Source organism: Somniosus microcephalus, chromosome 9 (genome assembly GCF_052327205.1).
Source record: "Somniosus microcephalus isolate GS21.2 chromosome 9, FLI_Smic_1.0, whole genome shotgun sequence".
Lineage (NCBI taxonomy): Eukaryota > Metazoa > Chordata > Chondrichthyes > Squaliformes > Somniosidae > Somniosus > Somniosus microcephalus.
In genome coordinates, this window is record NC_140995.1 from 206,346,105 (window position 1) to 206,365,924 (window position 19,820).

The window sequence follows — 19,820 nt, forward strand, 5'->3', positions numbered from 1 at the left end:
CAAAATCATAGTCCTGATCTTTATAAATGGGTTTATGATTTTGTTACAGTGCAAGAGAGAATTCTCGACCGTGCCCTACCCATACTGTTACAACATTTTTAAAGTACAATTTTATCCCTACCCATGTCAGCTGTAGCTCAGTTGGTAGCACTCTCACCTCAAGAGTCAAAAGGTTGTGGGTTCAAGTCCCACTCCAGAGATTTGAGCACCTAATCGAGGCGTGCAGTACTGAGGGAGGTACCATCTTTCAGATGAGACGTTAAACCGAAGCCCCGTCTGCTCTCTCAGGTGGACGTAAAAAGATCCCATGGCACCATTTTGAAGAAGAGTAGGGGAGTTCTCCCTGGTGTCCTGGCCAATATTTATCCCTCAATCAATATCACAAAAACAGATTATCTGGTCATTAGCACATTGCTGTTTGTGGGACCTTGCTGTGTGCAAATTGGCTGCCATGTTTCCTACATTACAACAGTGACTACACTTCAAAAGTACTTCATTGGCTGCAAAGTGCTTTGGGACGTCCTGAGGTAATGGAAGTCTTTCTTTTATAACAGAAGGCCTAATCAATATGCTTAGCATTGTCTTAGCTCATAATAAGAAAGTATAATGGGGGAAACTGCAAGGTTATCCACTTTGGCAGGAAAAATAAAAAAGCAAGTTATTATTTAAATGGAGAGAGATTACAAAATGCTACAGTTCAGAGGGACCTGGGGGTCCTTGCGCATGAAACACAAAAAGTTAGCATGCAGGTGCAGCAAGTAATCAAAAAGGCAAATGGAATGATGGCCTTTATTTCAAAGGGGTTGGAGTATAAAAGCAGGGAAGTCCTGCTACAACTGTACAGGGTATTGGTGAGACCACACCTTGAGTACTGTGTACAGTTTTGGTCTCCTTATTTAAGGAAGGATATACTTGCATTGAAGGCAGTTCAGAGAAGGTTCACGAGGTTAATTCCAGAGATGAGGGGGTTGACTTGTGAAGAAAGGCTGAGCAGGTTGGGCCTATACTCATTGGAATTTAGAAGAATGAGAGGTGATCTTATTGAAACATATAAGATACTGAGGGGGCTCGACAAGGTAGATGCAGCGAGGATGTTTTCCTTCATGGGGAAATCTAGAACTCGGGGGCATAGTTTCAGAATAAAGGGTCGCCCTTTTAGAACTGAGCTGAAGAGGAATTTCTCCTCTCGGGTCGTAAATCTGTGGAATTCTCTGCCCCAGAGAGCCGTGGAGGCTGGGTCATTAAATACATTTAAGGTGGCGATGGACAGATTTTTGCAAGATAAGGGAATGAAGGGTTATGGGGAGCGGGCGGGGAAATGGCTTTGAGCCCAAGATCAGCCAAGAATGGCGGAGCAGGCTCGAGGGGCCAAGTGGCCTATTCCTGCTCCTATTTCTTATGTTCTTAGGAATGAGAGAATGCCATCCAGGCATGACAGCCCATTCTATCATTTAGCTCCTTTTTTCATGCCCAGACTTGAATTTACCCCAATGATAAGAATTTGATACAAGTTTTATTCCACAAGAGACCCTAACTCTGTTACTCATAAGAGAAAATGTTCGTTTCATTACAGATACAAACCTAGCTTTGGTTATGAAAAAAAACTTTACACTACAACTTAAATCCAGTTCACAGTACTGTACATCAATTGGGACAAAGCAACCATTAAGTTGAGCAAATAAAATTACAGCGTGTACTTTTCACAGTTTTTGTGCCAGTAGGCAGCATTGCCAAGTCAACATAAGCTAATTTTAAGAAAACAGGACAATAGGAGCATAAATATTTTCAAATTTGAGCTTTCAAATTCCAACAGCAGCTATTTACTGCCGCAGGTCTAATAGGTGACTTTCAGGATGTTCATACATTTTTAACAGCGACTTCCTCTTTCAAACTTTGTCTATAGACCTGTTAAACTGCGCTCAACCCTCTGAGCTCTGGTACTCGTGCCTTTTAAGCAAGAAAGACTGAAAGTAATTTTCAATTGTTTGGCGTTCTGAAAATGTTCCAAACCTTCCCCCTTCTTAGTTAGTTAGCCACTACAAAGTCAATCTATCTGTCTGTAACAAATTAAAAATATCCGCCTGGAATATCCGCGGGGGTTTCCCAAAAGCCCTGCCGAAACCTTGGTTGAGGATCGCCAAAAACCACGGACAAACGGCATAAGCTGCCGTTTACACCATTTCTCAGGGTTTCTGTTGATCCTCTGCTGACGTTATGGAGGGAATTGGGGAGAAATCTACAGAAATTCACCCCCTTTGTGTCCAGTGCACACTGTTTGCCATTCTTTATTCCTGTATCGTGACTAGATCACACCTAGTTGTCATTTATGAAGGTAAGGCCTGGGTGTTATTTTTAACAGAAATGCAATCAGAAAACACTGGAAGTCCACAGTAGGTCAGTCAGTCAGGTGCCACTCCAGGGACTTGAGCACATAATCTAGGCTGACACTCCAGTGCAGTGCTGAGGGAGTGCTGCGCTGTGAAAGGTGCCGTCTTTCAGATGAGACGTTAAACTGAGGCCCCGTCTGCCCTCTCAGGTGGATGTAAAAGATCCCGTGGCACTATTTCAAAGAAGAGCGGGGGAGCTCTCCCCGGTGTCCTGGCCAATATTTATCCCCTACCAACATCACTAAATCAGATTATCTGGTCATTATCATTTGTGGGACCTTGCTGTGCGGAAGTTGGCTGGCGCGTTTCCTACATTACAACAGTGACTACGCTTCAAAAGTACTTTTTTAAAAATTCGTTCATGGGATGTGGGCGTCACTGGCAAGGCTGACATTTATTGCCCATCCCTAATTGCCCTTGAGAAGGTGGTGGCGAGAGCCACCTTCGTGAACCACAGAGGGCAGTTAAGAATCAACCACATTGCTGTGGGTTTGGAGTCACATATAGGCCAGACCGGGTTCAAATGGCAGATTTCTTTCCCTTGAAGTAAGATATTAAAAATTGGATTTAATAAGGAAAAACAAACCAGGATTCATCTGTAACACCAATATACAAAATGGAGGGAATAGGTTAATTCGTGCTCCGAGTTGAACAATAGAAGTCTGTAAAAGTTGTATAAACCCAGATAAGGTTTAAACAGGACTACGGGGTAACTGCTGAGAGATTAAAACTGTCAAAACAACCCCTTAGAAAGAGGGAGAGATATATGGGTTCGGCCACGCGAGTCGACACCTTTGCACTTAAGGGTTTGTTAAGTGTGAAGCTCAATAGGGTTCTATTCTTTTAACTAACTAAAGTGTTTTTGCTCTGTAGAAATAATTTAAGAGAGAGACAGAAAGTCTGCGGATTGCCCGCTTTGGAAAGATCTACTATCTTAGAGAAATACTTAGAAAGACCAAGCCATCTGACAACAGCAAATGGACGATCGTAAAGTAATAAAATTGAGGCCTGGGTCATGAGAAAGTAACAAGACCAACTGATAACGAAATGTGAGATTTGTAAGCGACTGGAAGAATGGAATGTCATGGTTTTATAATTACAATTTAACTATAATTCTGTATATGTTAATAAGCTTATCCCCGCCTTTAGGGCAGGGCCTTAAGTTTTGTATAACTGTGAGAACCTCAAGAGATTCGGTGGAGTTGGAGCCTTGTGTTGGGACGCAAGAGCCATAGCTCCCCAGGCCTGAATAAACCGTTTTTACTTCAATTATTGGGTCTGTCTTTCTTACAACAAGCCAGTGTTGTCGACTGTGTATATCACTCAGTCCACACTTTGGGGGCTTACATCAATTGGCGACGAGGATGGGATTCGCGTTCTGAACCAGACTCTCGGACAGCGTTAACCTAAGACGGGTGAGTATGTTTTAATTACCACCTGTAAAATTAGGGGTTAATCGCTGGCGAGACGGTGAGTCAGAATCGACGTATAAAAGAACTATAAAAAGAAAGACACCCTTAATTGAAGGCGGTTAAAAAGATAGGGATAAGGTGTTCCCTAAGCCGTATAGCGGCGAACCGACGGGGCGGAAAACCCTGGGAGGCAGAGAAGTCCTCATTTAGCCGTAGGTAGGCGAACCGACGGGGCGGAAAACCCTGGGAGGCAGAGAAGTCCTCATTTAGCCGTAGGTAGGCGAACCGACGGGGCGGAAAACCCTGGGAGGCAGAGAAGTCCTCATTTAGCCGTGTGTAGGCGAACCGACAGGGGCGGAAAGACCCCTACCCCGGGGAGGCGGGAAATCCTCTTTATCCGTGAGACGGCGAAATCTCAACAATTGAATGAATGGGTGCACCGTGGTGAGTGAATGAGATAAAACCCTACGGTCATAAAGAGGTTAGAACGGACAAGGGTGAGGTCTGTCCCCAGCACCTAGCCTGAGCCTGAATTAAGAGGACAGTAGTCCCACGTGACGGCCAGGATCAAGTAGGACGCCGGGAGCTACAGACCCCACAGTACCAAAACCTCGGGACTAAAGGGTTGGTGTGTGTCTAACGAAACGAAGTGACTAATAGAAAGCAAGAAACTAATGAAGGTGACGCTATAGGGGCGAACAACGTAGCGTACAAACCTAATTCCTCAACATCGTGAATTACGCGTGAAACATAGCAGTTAGTTATGACTAAGAGGGTGGAAGAAGAATCCTCAAGGGACCTGGATTCTATAACCCGACTCCTGGAAAATAAAAAGAAACAGTGCAGAGAGCCAAAGGCTTGGTGGGGAGGAGCTAAAGATAAAGAGGCAACAGATAATGTAAGGAATTGAAACAGAAGGGAGAGATAAAGAAGGAAAAAGATCTAATTTGCAGGCGAACCAATTTGAAACCCCAGCAAAAAAAAAACAAACAAACAGGGATTTGGAAACTAGGGAAAGCTGTTGAGTCACAGATTTAAAAAGGAAGGAAAAGATAAACTTAAAGCTTTACCAACATGGAAGTTATTAGCATCTGTACCAAGACAAGTAAAACACGAGATTTGCTGAGTGAAAGGAACCTTAGACATATGCTGAAATTACAGTTTGTATAAAAATGTGAGAGTGTGGATGTTTTCCTGATTAGGAATGTTTAAGAGGATTCAATATTCCTTTGTCTGAAAATCTGTCCGTTAAGAAAAAGAAATGTCTACTGTGTGTTGTAGCTCCACCCACTTCTCTGTGTTAAAGTAAAAGCATTTAACCCCTTTGTCTTGTCGGGGATTTTGGAAGTTTAAGAATGTGCAAATAAGATTGTGCCCTCAGAATGAAAAAAACCTATTACAATTTGAGTTAAGCTGAAGTGTAAAAACTGAGAAGAGCAACAAAAAGTTTGTTTAATGAAAGATTAAGTTTCAGTCTAAGATCTAACCTTGAAGTTATGAGGTAAATTAACCTATTAAAACCAGACTTTCATTGTGGCCACAGTGAAATTCTGGTTGATGTAAATTGGTGTAGTCCGAATTGAATAAGATAACTCCACTCCGCAAGAATATCTGATAGTGGCAGGTCCCTTTACAATATTTAATTGACTATGGTACTGGAAGCCTTATAGAAGGCGGGACTAGAGTTAAACCTTAGAAAGGTATAGGTAGGGAAGGATGAAGTAGTCGACCTAGGATACATAGTGACACAAGGGAAGAGACAAATGCCCGAAAACAGATGGGAGGGGCATTAGGACTGGCTGCGTGCTTTGATTGCTCGCAAGCTTCTAGGGATGGCAGCAGGAAGGGACCGCGCCAGAGAGGGGAGGGGGATCCGAGGATGTTTGTTGATGCATTGGTAGGGGGCCGACAGTGCAAAATGTTAATAGACACAGGAGCCACAATCTCATTGACAGACTTACCCTTGCCCCAAACGAAACTTTCAGTTAGTATAGCAGGAATCGGTGGACGAAGAATCAGGGCTTATAAGAGCGAAACAGTCTTACTAGAAATTGGCTATAATAATAATACCTACACAGTTGTGGGTATGCGAGAACACCGAAGGAACAATCCTAGGGATAGATATACTGCGAGAAGTAGGAGCTTTAGTCGACCCTAAAGCGAATGAAGTGTACTGGCCCCCAGATTATAAGTCAAACAAACAGGCAGGCCCGGGAAACAAAGTAGAAATGGCCCAGCCTATACAGGATTTGATCAAAGGGGGGTAGCCAAAGGAAAATGTGTAAACCTATATAGATAGTCGGAATGCCTTTGGGGTGGTGTCTGATTACATGATAGCGGGAGTAGGCAGGGATATATGACACCAGAGACAAGAATATAATCAAAGAATTAGTAGGAACCTCTCTCCTACCCAAAGAGTCCGTAATAATAAATTAAAGCACACAAGAGGATGGGCAGCTAAACGATCAACTGAGAGAGGGAATCTGACCAATGAAGCCCAAATGTTCATGTTGAATCAAAGTGTGAAACCACAACTGTCTTTCAGTCAGGGATGTTTTTTTGGGTTGCGTGGAGTGACGCAATAATGTTTAGCTCCACCTTCAAAAGCCTGCGAAGGAGTTAACCCTTTCCACTGACAGCTGTTTGAGTTCACCAAGTAACAACTTCAGTATTACTGAACAGAATTTAAAGATATTGGACATTATTAAATGTAAATTTCTTAATGTTGAGTTAATATTTCCCCACAGTGATAGAAGGAAAATTAGGATTTGATAAATGGAAGTTATCTTATAAACTAATTGCAGCACCGTCTCAAACGGCAGGGAGGCTGCTTGGGAAGCTGTCCTGTTACCCAAAGATAAATCTGGACAGATAGTTAGAGACATGAGGCCAAAGACCAACAGATTATACGGGATCGAGAACAGGATACACGGGACGACCAGAAGGAGGTCTTAGCAATAGATAGCAAAGTGATAACAGAAATAATACCAGCCAAACCAGGGCTAGCACCCAGATGGTCAGGACCTTATGAAGTATTAATGAATAATGACACATGTGCTCATGTAGATGGGTCTGGAACGGGTAAAGGAAGGTGGAAACACTGGACTCAGTTAAAAATATATAAGAAAGACAATGAGTAAACCAGAGATGGTGCCCTTTTTGACAGAGTGAGGAGTATACTAGAAGATATAAAGAATGGGAAGGGGAGTTACTACATATATCAATGATAGGGCTGTGTATGATGATAATATTATATGCCATAGTTTGCATCTTCAGGTATGTCTGGGGACAGAGCCACAGAACAAGAAATGAACCAGATGTACAGCATTTTGAACTGATAAAATGTATAAGAGCAGAATAATTCTAACTGGCTGGTGACGACCAGCCCCCTTTTTGTAATTACAGGAACATTGGACGTCCGGAATGAGATGGAGCATCCTCGCCTTGATTCTAGGGATAAATATAAGTATTGCCATTATCAAGGGGGATTAGTAATAAGGAGAACACAGGATGAGGTGTATTTTAGTGTAGCACATAGAGTTACTAAGCTTGCCATTAATATGAGTACTTTTGAGATACAAAACAAACCTGGAACTCCCTGTGGGTAAAACACTTAGAGGATCCACAGGAGGAAAAAATCTATCTTACAAAGATGTAAGAAACGGGGAGTATTGGAAACGACCGGAGCAGGGTATGCGGCCGGGTTAGCAACAGTTAATAGCTTGGACATAGAAGGAGTAAACGAAGGAGTAGAAGAATTACAAGCAAAAATAGAGAAGTTACTAAAACAAGCTACTGGAAATAGCCAGCAATTGACACTGGCAGGGAAACCAAACAATAATGCAATTGTCGGGGGTGGAAGAGATAGTAGCCCCCCATGCAGAAACAATCAATACAATTATTAATAGACTTAATAATGCTTCTCGCCAAACCGATAAGGAACTAATATGTGCCACGTAGGGCTCATGGCTATTGTCGAATGCTCAGCATAATATGAGGCAAATAAATAATGGACAGATCCCTGATTGGATTACTAATAAGGATCTGGAACCTTGGATTGACACAAATAAAAGCCTATGTAAGGAATGTAAAATGGGACAAGTACACCGGGCAGGTGATTGTCTGACCCCATGGACTAAGATGATTGGCTTTGTACTGGCCATCCCACAATTCCCAGAAGGGGGACAACTCCGATACGACGTGATTAATATAGGAGAAGTACAAAGGGAAAGTGGGTTAAATGTCATGATGTCCCTACCAAGGCGCTTTGGGAAAGGGATGAAGATAATAAACAGAAGAATAAAACCTAAAGGGGGGTGGTAGTGGACGGGTGCCACCACAAGGGAAGGACATGGGTGTGCACACACCCCCCCACCGAGGGAGACACATCCGAGTACGGATTTACGAAAATTACCAATTGCACCCTCGAGGTTCACCCAAGGGGATACACTGGACCTGGGTAGCATCAAGGAACAATGGGACCTGTTGTGTCACCACAATTGAACAGAAATATGAATATCAAGATATGGCTTATACCATTCCCCAACCAAACCGTTGTATTGGTCGAAAGATACTTATACAGATAGGAAAACCTGGTCATTTGATAATATGAGACTTACTAAAAAGGGTTGAAACTTATGTCATACCAGAGCCCAAGACAATTCCTAAGTTAGAGGAAGCTTGGCAGAAGTTACAGCAGGAAACAAAGGAAATTTTAAAGTACTATCATAAAATAGAAGAAGGCTTAAAGAAACAACAAAAAGACATTAGTGCAACATTAGAGGAAACTCACCCACTTCCTCATATTTTGATAATTGGGGACCAGGATGGTCGGGGACTGTGGGCGCCTCGGTGGTACAAGGCATAATGATATTCCTCTTGATTGTTATTCTGATATATTGTGTATTTTTATTTCTCCAGTGCCTTTGTGCCAGAATGAGTAAGGCCGAAATTGGTGCGGTAAAGGAAGTAGAGCCTGAGGAGGGGCAGGTAGCGATGTTAAGAATGGACAACTCCCCTGCCTCTCCAAGGCAAATGGTGTAAGACGCGATGGGAAGCGACTGAAATTATGTGGGATTAATTGGGCATGGTAATTAATGACCGGGCCGGCCAACCGTAAGATGGAGGTGGCAGAAGGAGGGTGGCAGAAGGAGGGTGGTGAATGAGGACTGGTGTGTGATGACAGTCTCGAATTGGCACGTCACACACCCCACGTGGGAATGAGGGACCGGCTTGAGCAGAAAAGCCTCAACCATTAGTGCAGGGTCTAAGGGGCCCCGGGAATGGTTACACCAGAAGGAGTGCATAAAGGAAAGACCACCCTAAAGGAAAGCCCACCATAAAGGAAAGACCACCATACCACAGAGGGGGAAGTCGGCCTCCAAATTGATAAGATATATATATACATGTATAACCTAAACTGGTAGAAGGCCAGGGAGTGCACGCTCTGGCAGACACCAGGAAGTGGAAATACACGTTGACCTGTTTGGAGCAATTGTCCAAAGGTCAAAAGGGGGGACTGAAGTAAGATATTAAAAATTGGATTTAATAAGGAAAAACAAACCAGGATTCATCTGTAACACCAATATACAAAATGGAGGGAATAGGTTAATTCGTGCTCCGAGTTGAACAATAGAAGTCTGTAAAAGTTGTATAAACCCAGATAAGGTTTAAACAGGACTACGGGGTAACTGCTGAGAGATTAAAACTGTCAAAACAACCCCTTAGAAAGAGGGAGAGATATATGGGTTCGGCCACGCGAGTCGACACCTTTGCACTTAAGGGTTTGTTAAGTGTGAAGCTCAATAGGGTTCTATTCTTTTAACTAACTAAAGTGTTTTTGCTCTGTAGAAATAATTTAAGAGAGAGACAGAAAGTCTGCGGATTGCCCGCTTTGGAAAGATCTACTATCTTAGAGAAATACTTAGAAAGACCAAGCCATCTGACAACAGCAAATGGACGATCGTAAAGTAATAAAATTGAGGCCTGGGTCATGAGAAAGTAACAAGACCAACTGATAACGAAATGTGAGATTTGTAAGCGACTGGAAGAATGGAATGTCATGGTTTTATAATTACAATTTAACTATAATTCTGTATATGTTAATAAGCTTATCCCCGCCTTTAGGGCAGGGCCTTAAGTTTTGTATAACTGTGAGAACCTCAAGAGATTCGGTGGAGTTGGAGCCTTGTGTTGGGACGCAAGAGCCATAGCTCCCCAGGCCTGAATAAACCGTTTTTACTTCAATTATTGGGTCTGTCTTTCTTACAACAAGCCAGTGTTGTCGACTGTGTATATCACTCAGTCCACACTTTGGGGGCTTACATCACCCTAAAGGACATTAGTGAACTCATGGGTTTTTACAACAATCTAGTAGTTTCATGGTCACCATTACTGATACGAGTTTTTAATTCCAGATTTTTTAATTTAATTAACTGCATTTAAATTCACCAGCTGCCATGGTGGGATTTGAACTCTCGTTTCATGGATCATTAATCCAGGCCTCTGGATTACCAGTCCAGTAACATAACCACTATGCTACCGTACCCACTTCATTGGCTGTAAAGCGCTTTGGGATGTCCTGAGGTCGCGAAAGGCGTCACAAAAGTGCACATCTTTTTTAGCATTTGTAAAGACAAAAGACAGGTTATGATGTTTGACGTACCCTCCCTATGTGCTGAGTTTGTGTGAGCAGCAGCGTGCAGGAGTAGCAAGAGGAGCGTGCTGGAGCTGCAGCGGGTCTTGTCAGAGCACCACGTGTGATGGGGGTTACACTCAGATGACCCCTACACTCCACATAGGGTCTATAGACCCTGAATTCGTTTCATGGAGCTCACGGGGGAGCAATGTGTAAGGATGTTGTATTGGGCAGAAACAACAAAAACCCAAAGCAAACTCAATTGCTACTTGGCCCTAAACAGACAATACAACATAGCTGATTACCTGACCATGGTAAAGGATAACAAACTGAGAAGAACCTTGACAAGGTACAGACTTAGCGAACATAGCCTAGCGATCGAAAAAGGCAGACACAGGCAGACCAGGCTGCCAAGAGAAGACAGGATATGCTCTCACTGCAGTCAGGGAGTAGTTGAGACAGAGATGCACTTCCTCACAGCCTGTGGAAAATATCAGGGCATCAGAGAGAATTTCTACCAAAAATTCTCACAAATATGCCCTGAATTCAGAAATCTGACTGACAACCAAAAACTCCCATTCCTACTGGGGGAGGAGAGAAGCTGTGTAACACTGGCGGCACACTATGTTACAGCTTGCCATGAACAGAGGGACAACCAGTAAACTAAGACAAGAGTATATATAAACAAGGCGAATGTATATTTATAAACTCAGGGATATACCTGTTTATACACTGTATGAATGGAACCGCGTTTATGTGTTCAACCATAAATGTATTTTGATGCTTTGGCAACATAAGATGTACCTTATCATGCCAATAAAGCGATTTGTATTGTATTATTGTATTGTGTGAGCAGCAGCGTGCAGGAGTAGCAAGAGGAGCGTGCTGGAGCTGCAGCGGGTCTTGTCAGAGCACCACGTGTGATGGGGGTTACACTCAGATGACCCCTACACTCCACATAGGGTCTATAGACCCTGAATTCGTTTCATGGAGCTCACGGGGGAGCAATGTGTAAGGATGTTGTAAACTCTCCTACCAGACGGTTGCAGACCTGCGCAGCCTCCTGGTGGCAGAAGCTGCTCCATTTCTCTAGCTCCTGGTCATTCTCTGCCAGTAGCGGCCACAAAGTGACCGCTGCCCTCAATTTTTATGCATCAGGGTTTTTCGGGCTGCAGCGGTGGACGTGGCACATGTTAGGTAGGCGGCAGCACATGGCTGCAGAGAGCAGGTGACAATTGTTCTGTTTGAGAAGGCAAATCAGTGCAGCAACTTCCTCTTGGAGGCCGCAAATCAACAGGACAGAGCAGTGGGATTTGCCGCAGTTTCCCGGTTCCCACAAGCCCAGCCTGCTGTGGACTGCATTGATGTGGTGCTTAAGGCATTGCCACATGAGCCAGGGCCTTTCATTAATAAAAAATGTGTTCCACTCTCTCAATGTCCACCTGGTGAATGATCATCGTCTAAGAATCATGCAGGTGCATGCAAGGTACCCTGGGAGCAGCCGTGGTGCATTCATACAGCATCACACCAACATCTCAGATGTTTCAGAGGAAGAGCATCAGGTCTAAGGGTGGCTACTAGGGTACAAGGGCTATCCACTGTCGCCTTGGCTGATGACACCCTTCCGGCCACCCACGAACTCCATCTGAAAGATGCTACAATAAGAACCAGGGGATGACCAGTGCAGTCATCGAGCGAGCAATTGGAGTGCTCAAGCACCATTTCAGGTGCTGTGATAAATCTGTTAGGCAGCAGCTGATAAACTAATAAAAATAAAATTCAGAACAAACCCCTGCATTAACAGTTCTTCAACACCAATCCAGGCAACCCTCCACATTGCAAGAAACTGCTGGCAAACTCTGACCATCATTTCAGTAGACGCTGTCCACTATTGATGGATGAATATCTCATTAGAATCCTTGCAACAGGCAAACTTGCACCATTCAGCTAATATCACTTTTAATGCCTTCACGCAGTGGCATAACAAAACAATTACACCCTGCTGTTACCCTCCCTCACCCCCACCATCCTGCTCTTGTTAAGTGTTCTCTTACCTATTCTACTGCTTGTACAAGGCACTCCCCCAGCAGGGGTGGCGGAAGTCTGCCAGTGCTCAAATGAGGCCCCTTGAGATGCTCATGATCGGTGACCTCTAGCAACTCGGGGCCTTGAAGGGCCAGCTGGAGACTGCGGCAACTCGGCTGGTCCAGCTGCTTCCCACGCACCATTGCGGAGACTGGTTAAGGGGGTGGCGGGGAGCTGGTGTGCCGTCATCCTTTGAGAGGGCAACAGGTCCCACTCCCATTGAACCACTACCACGGGCCTGCAGGACCTCACTTCTACTGATCTATGGGAGATTGGTGACACTCTGGAAGCCCGTATCATTGTGTTCCACCAGCATTGTAAAGCCGGCGGATACGGAGGAGCCCAGAGCCTGTACGGCACCAGTCTGAGCTTCCATCAAAGCTGCCAGAGCTGGTGACACAGAGTCCTGTTCGCAGAGGTGACCACACGCTCCATGGTAGACTGCAGACTGCTCATGCCAGTGGCCAGAATGCCACACATGCTGGAATGGAACTCCTCCATACCCTCGGACATGGTGCGGCAACTCCTAAGCAGGCTGTCCAATACTTCCAACAACTCCTGATGCATGTCAAGGAGTCTCCTCCTGTAGGCTGGACCTCTGAGATCTGCATCTCTGCCCTCTGTAGCACAGTTAGGACCTGGGCTTTAACTCCAGAAAGCCATGTCCTGGACCTCCCTTTCCACCGCCTCCTGCTCCTTCTCACGAGTGTTATGTGCGATTCATCCTGTGCCTCTGCCTGACACTCTGTCCCAACTAGGGCCCCGAACTCTGAGATGGTGCCCAAAGAAGATTTGAGCGAGTGACATAGCTTCTTCGGGAGGATTCCCAGCCTCCAAATCTTCAGCTTCCTGCTCCAATAGAGAAGGAGAACCTGGAGAAGAGGCAAGTGTTACCGCGGAGGTGACAATTAACATAGCAGTTGAGGACTTTTAGTGTTGCACAGCACCAAGGTGCCACACAGTCTACGTTCAATATAGTTAGAGAAGAGTGATATAGTAGTGTTAAAGACGACACCCTGCTGTGGGCTTGTGCCAGCCTCATTGTCAACAATGCTCCGTGTGGATCCCTTGCCCACTAACTAGGTGGCTTCCTCTTCCATCTGACTTAGGGAGTGCACGGCTGCACCGCTGGTTCGGGTCCTCTCTCTCTCTCTCTCTCTTGCTGTGTGCCACTTTCTTTTGCAGAATGAGTCGCAGAAAGTCAGTATTTTTATTTTGTCGTAACCAGCTGTTCAACCATGTGAGGCTTCTTCATCTGGAGAGCATGCCAAGAGGGAGAAGCCAGCAAGTTTGTAGAAAGATGGGGAAGGTGCAGTTGTGCAAAAGACGTGAGAAAAGGGTGGAAGGAGTTAGCAGAAGAGTGAAAGGCCTTGCAGTTGTGCGAAGGTGAACCCCAGGCTGCTGTTGATGCCTGTGGGTAGGGCACAAGCAGCAGGGGAGTGTCGAAAACCACTCTGAGAACCTCTTCCCAAAGGACATGCCTCCTCTTCCTGTAATGTTATCTTAGTAACGTAATTACGAGTCTCACAAGCAGTTGTTGAGGAGAACCATTTTATTCAGTCCTGCTTCTGTGTCTCCCAGTACAGTCTGAAAGCATGGCCAAGATGGCGTCAGATCCCACCCTCGGATATGACATCAGCTGTCAATCAAACCCCCGCTGTCCTTTGGTTTCTCCATGTCATGTATAGCTTTTACCTTTGACTTGTCTGGCTGAACCCCCTCTGCAGAGATCTTGTCTCCGAGGAATGTGATTTCATTGACACCGAACTGACATTTGTCTTTATTTAGTTTGAGTCCATACTGCTGTATTCTCTGAAGTGTTTTCTCCAGTCTGGTGTCGTGCTCCCCCTGAGTGGAGCCCCATACTACCAGATCATCCACGTACACCCGCACTCCCTCCAGGCCCTCGATGATTTGCTCCATTGCTCTGTGAAAGATTCTGGGGCAGAGCTAATACCAAAGGGCAGACGTTGGTAGGAGTATCGACCAAACGGGGTGTTAAAAGTGCACAGCTTAGCACTTTCTTCGTCAAGTTTCAACTGCCAGAAACCATGTGAGGCGTCCATTTTGGAGAAGACTTTCGCTTCTGTCATTTCGCTGACTATTTCCTCTCTCTTTGGAATTTGATAGTGCTCTCTTTTGATATTGGCGTTAAGGTCCTTGGGATCCATGCAGACACGCAATTTATCAGTTTTCTTTGAATTGACGCAGACCATGGAATTTACCCAGTCAGTCGGTTCCTCAATCTTCTTTATGACAGCTAGTCCCTCCATGCAGTCTCTTTCCTCAGTTTTTCACAGAGAGTCACTGGAACTCTCCTGGGTGCGTGAATCACAGGTTGTGCATTCTCTCTCAGTTTGATGGAGTATGTAAAGGGCAGTGCTCCGAAACCCTGAAAGACATCTGCATATTTGTGTGCTATAGTCTCATGAGTCAGATTTGTAGTATCTTGGGGGGCACTCTGCACACAGTTCTGTTCATTGATAGTATAGATTCATTTTACCAAACCCAAATCCACACAGGCCTTGTCCCCCAACAGTGACTCATGTCCTTCAGGCACTATAACAAAGGTCAGAGGGTGAATGTGATTTTTTACCTTAACATTTAGCCTACACGTTCCTTTTGTTTCAATGCTTTGTCCATTGTATGCCTTCAAAGACACTGTCTTGTTCAGTATTTTAGGTCGCACTTTGAGATTCCGTGCATCACTCCAACTTATGAGGTTTGCCTTAGCACCTGTATCTAGCTTAAAGGGAACAATGGTGCCATTTACCAGCAAGGGAGCTATCCAAACATCAGTCTGTGGTCCTACAGAGTGCACTTCATTAGCATTGTTGCCCTGTTTTGACTCATTTTGCACTATTCCAACAAACAAAGTCTCCGCTCCTGTCTCTTCAGTCGCCATAGCATGCACTGTCTTTTTACCTTCAGTTTTCTCTTCTAAAAAACACATCTTGGCAAAGTGATTCCTGCCTTTACATTTTGTGCAGTTCTTCCCATAAGCAGGATGCTGTCTGGCCACGTGTTTATAACCGCACCGTCTGCATTCGTAAGGCGTATTCGTCTTGAACTCCGTGGGCCCTCTTGTGTCCCTTTTGTGTATCACATCCACTGGCAGGTTTTTTAGCCCCAGGGCGCTCTCTTCTGCTATGCTGCTCCCTTTGAACGTTTTCGTGTGCATGGCTGAGAGTTCACTAGCATGACAAATTTTCACTGTTGCATCCAAATTAAGGTCATTATCTCTAAGCATTCTCTCCCTCACCTTCTTGTCGAGTATTCCAAAAACGACTTGATCGCATATCATCGATTCCTTCAGGTCCTTAAAGTTGCATGTTTGTGCTTTTATTTTCAAGTCCGTCAAAAAAAATCAAAGGATTCTCCTTGCTTTTGCACGCGGGAGCGAAACACGAATCTCTCATATGTTTCATTCTTTTTTGGAGTGCAATATTCGTCGAACCATTCTATCACCTTGTCCAGATCATTTTTATCATCTTCGGCTGCAAACGTAAATGTATTAAACAGTTCGATTGCCTACGAGCCAGCCACTGTTAGCAACAAAGCTACTTTACGTGTTCCAGAGCTAGTCGAAGCATCAATCGCTGTGAGGTAGAGAAGAAAGCGTTGCTTGAAGACACGCCAATTTTCATCCACATTTCCATCTAGTTGCAGATTAGCCGGAGGTTTAATTCCTTCCATTGTTGTAGTATGTCCTTATCGTGAGTTCTATAAATCCTGGTACCATGTAACGTAATTACGAGTCTCACAAGCAGTTGTTGAGGAGAACCATTTTATTCAGTCCTGCTTCTGTGTCTCCCAGTACAGTCTGAAAGCATGGCCAAGATGGCGTCGGATCCGAGTGTCGAAAACCACTCTGAGAACCTCTTCCCAAAGGAAATGCCTCCTCTTCCGTGTTGGCTCCACAAGTACCCCTACCGCCACGTCACTGAAGCGCAGAACTCTTGACCTCGCCATTCAGCAGATGCCGCGAGCAAGTGGAGAAACAGCAGAACTGACACTTCTGAGCATCACAGAATAAACAGCTAAGACTCAAATAGCAGAATTAAACAGCAGAATAACAACAAGTGCTCAGAAACCGCCTCAACTCCCGCAGTTCACACTTTTCTCTGAGACTGACTGCACACCTCCCTTTAAGAGGCACGTGCACCCTTTCTCTATTGGAGGACCGAGGCGGAAATACCGCCTCCCAATTGGGTGGGCTGCCCATCGGCATTACCAAAGCCTGGCCAGCCCACCAATGCCATTCAAATGAGGCCCGGCCAATGAAAATCGGCTGGGTCTAATGGCCACGCAGCGGGCAGCCCAGACTGCCTCACTGCCTCGCGGCTGCCTCAATACCGCTCCGGGGGGGAAGCAATCTACCCCAACATAGAAACATAGAAGATAGGAGCAGGAGTAGGCCATTCGGCCCTTCGAGCCTGCTCTGCCATTCAATGAGATCATGGCTGATCATCCAAATTCAGTACCCTGTCCCTGTCTTCTCCCCATATCCCTTGATCCCTTTAGCCTTAAGAAATATATCCAACTCTTTCTTGAATATATTTAATGAACTGGCCTCCACAGCCCTCTGTGGCAGAGAATTCCACAGGTTCACCACTCTCTGGGTGAAGAAATTCCTCCTCATTTCAGTCCTAAATGGCTTACCCCTTATCCTTAGACTATGACCCCTGGCTCTGGACTCGCCGGCCATCAGAAACATCCTTCCTGCATCTAGTCTGTCCAGGCCTGACAGAATTTTATAGGTTTTGATGAGATCCCCTCTCAATCTTCTAAACTCCAGTGAGTATAAGCCCAATCGACACAATCTCTCCTCATATGTCATTCCTGCCATCCCAGGTATCAGCCTGGTGAATCTTCGCTGCACTCCCTCCATGGCAAGAACATCCTTCCTCAGATAAGGTGACTTGTCTTTTCTCTTTACAGATGCCGACTAACCCGCTCTGCGGTTTCAGCATTTTCTGTTTTTATTTTGAATTTCCAGTATTTCCCTTTTTAACTGCAAGACATATACATTTGCCATTAATATCATAGCAAAATACTGCAGATGCTGGAAATCTGAAATAACAACAGAAAATGCTGGAAATACTCAGCAGGCCAGGCAGCATCCATGGAGAGAGAGACAGAGTTAACGCTTCAGGTCTGGGACCCTTCATCAGAACTGGAAAAAGCTGGAGATGTAACTGATATTAAGCAGGTGCAGAGACAGGAGGGGAGGAAGGAATTGAAGGAACATACTGTGCTTTTGTAAGAGGCAGGAAAGATAAAATGTTGCAAATGGGAATGGCAAAATCATACAGCATGAAAAATGGGGGCAGGGGTTATAGTTTGAAATTGTTGAGCTCAATGTTGAGGCCAGAAGGCTGTAAAGTGCCTAATCAAAAGATGAGGTGCTGTTCCTCGAGCTTATGTTGAGCTACATTGGAACAATGTAATAGGCCAAGGACAGAGAGATCAGAGTGGGAGTGAAGCGGTGAATTAAAGTGACAGGCGACCGGAAGCTCAGGGTCACCCTTACGGACTGAACGGAGGTGTTCCACAAAGCGGTCACCCAATCTGCGTTTGGTCTCCCCAATGTAGAGGAGACCGCATCGTGAGCATTTGCCATTTATACTTATTATACTTATTGTTCATTCCTCCCAACCACAGGGGGTGCTGCTGCTCCTCCAAGCTCTGTCTCTCAGGGTTTTTATTGGCACTAAGGCAAAGTTTTACTAATTCTGTATGTTTTTATTCTGTGGGCCACCTGCAGGTCAGTTTAACTTTATAGTTATGTAACTTTTGAGTTGCTTACCCTTTTTAATTTTAACCTTTAAAAGTGACTTATCTTTCATTTGCCATCCCTGGGCTTGCTGCCTGCTGTGACCCTCTCCTGTTCTTACTGCTCTGCCTTCCACTGACTTCAATGGAAATGACAATTGGGTGCGGCGTATTACGGGCTGCCAATTTGCAATCACCTATTTCGCACTTTCACTAAAAAACAATTTCATCCCCGTTGACTCCTTGTTGGGGGTTGGTCCGACCTGTGTGGTTGACCTCCCAGAACTTGGCCAAAATTGGTCATTTTTCCTGTCAGAGCCTAGACAGTGAGTGGCAGCAGGCTATCCAACCACAAATACCATCGCAGTTGAGTCTGTCCTCACCCGAGGTCCTCGTACATCCAGCAGCAACAACAACAACTTGCATTGAGAAAGCACCTTTAACGTAGTAAAAAGTCTCAAAACGCTTCATGGGAGCGTTATGAAATAAAATTTGACACCGAGCCACATGAGACATTAGGACAGGTGAGCAAAAGCTTGGCCAAAGAGGTAGGTTTTAAGAAGTATCTTAAAGGAGAGAGAGGTGGAGAGGTTTAGAGAGAGCTTAGGACCTAGGCGGCTGAAGGCATAGCTGCCCATGGCAATCAGAAGGGTGAACTCGTAACTAATTTTCCCCATCCTTTCTAAGGGGAACAAAGACCTACTGGAGTTCCCCTACCTCTGCCCTACTTGAGATCAGTTAATTCAACAGAGACTGGGTTGGAATTTAGGACCTTCCTAGTCTGTACGGTTCAGCTGTGCAGTGTCACTAGAGGAGCCAGGAAAAAGTTTACGAATCATTGCTTTACAGTTCTTCCATAATTAAATAAGAATTAAGAACAAAATTTGCCACATCACAAAAATATAGTAAAGATCAAATTCAGTATTGCAGTTTTCCCAATCAAATTGTCCCAAATTGCAGAAAACAATGAATATGCGGTTAACCTGCAGTATTCCAGGATTTTTCGTTCCTTACCTTGTAGATTTCAAAGACTGCTGTCTTCAGCCCTGTTCAGTTCATTCCCTTCTCGACACTTCTTCCTGCTGGCTTTTCCTATGATATGTATATCATTTACCAGACTCTCATGCTAAGATGTAAAAATGTGATTTGCTGAAAGGTGTTGAGCATGCAAGTGCCTCCTGCTCCTCCTGCATTTGAAGGACAACCTTTGGATCGAAGATTACACGATTAAAAGTACAATCTTAACCATCATTGCTTCTTGACATAATAAAACATGGTAAAAGATTTCAGCATCCAAGAGTGTTGATAATCATTGCTTTTGATAGATTCCCAACTTTGAGTGTTAAAAAAATGGCCCTTTCTAGTCTTTTCAGGCATTTTAAAATGGCACAAAAGCTTTAATGAATTGACTTTTTGGGGCATGCAGGGGAGAAATTGGATGGTATTAAACCGTAGTGAAAATACTTTGACAGAACAAGCTTTTATAAACTGGATCCCATTTACTGTCTTATGCTGCACCTGATA

At 44.7% G+C, this 19,820-nt stretch overlaps 1 protein-coding gene across 1 annotated transcript in view; it reads right to left on the reverse strand.

Moving 5' to 3' along the window:
• The window catches only part of LOC147112975 (D-aspartate oxidase-like), a 109,330-nt gene extending 89,932 nt beyond the window's left edge, over positions 1-19,398 (reverse strand). The window contains exon 1 of the mRNA XM_085997807.1: positions 19,311-19,398. The gene's annotated coding sequence lies outside the window, so the exon portion shown is untranslated. The remainder of the gene's footprint in view (positions 1-19,310) is intronic.
• Positions 19,399-19,820: the final 422 nt, after the last annotated feature.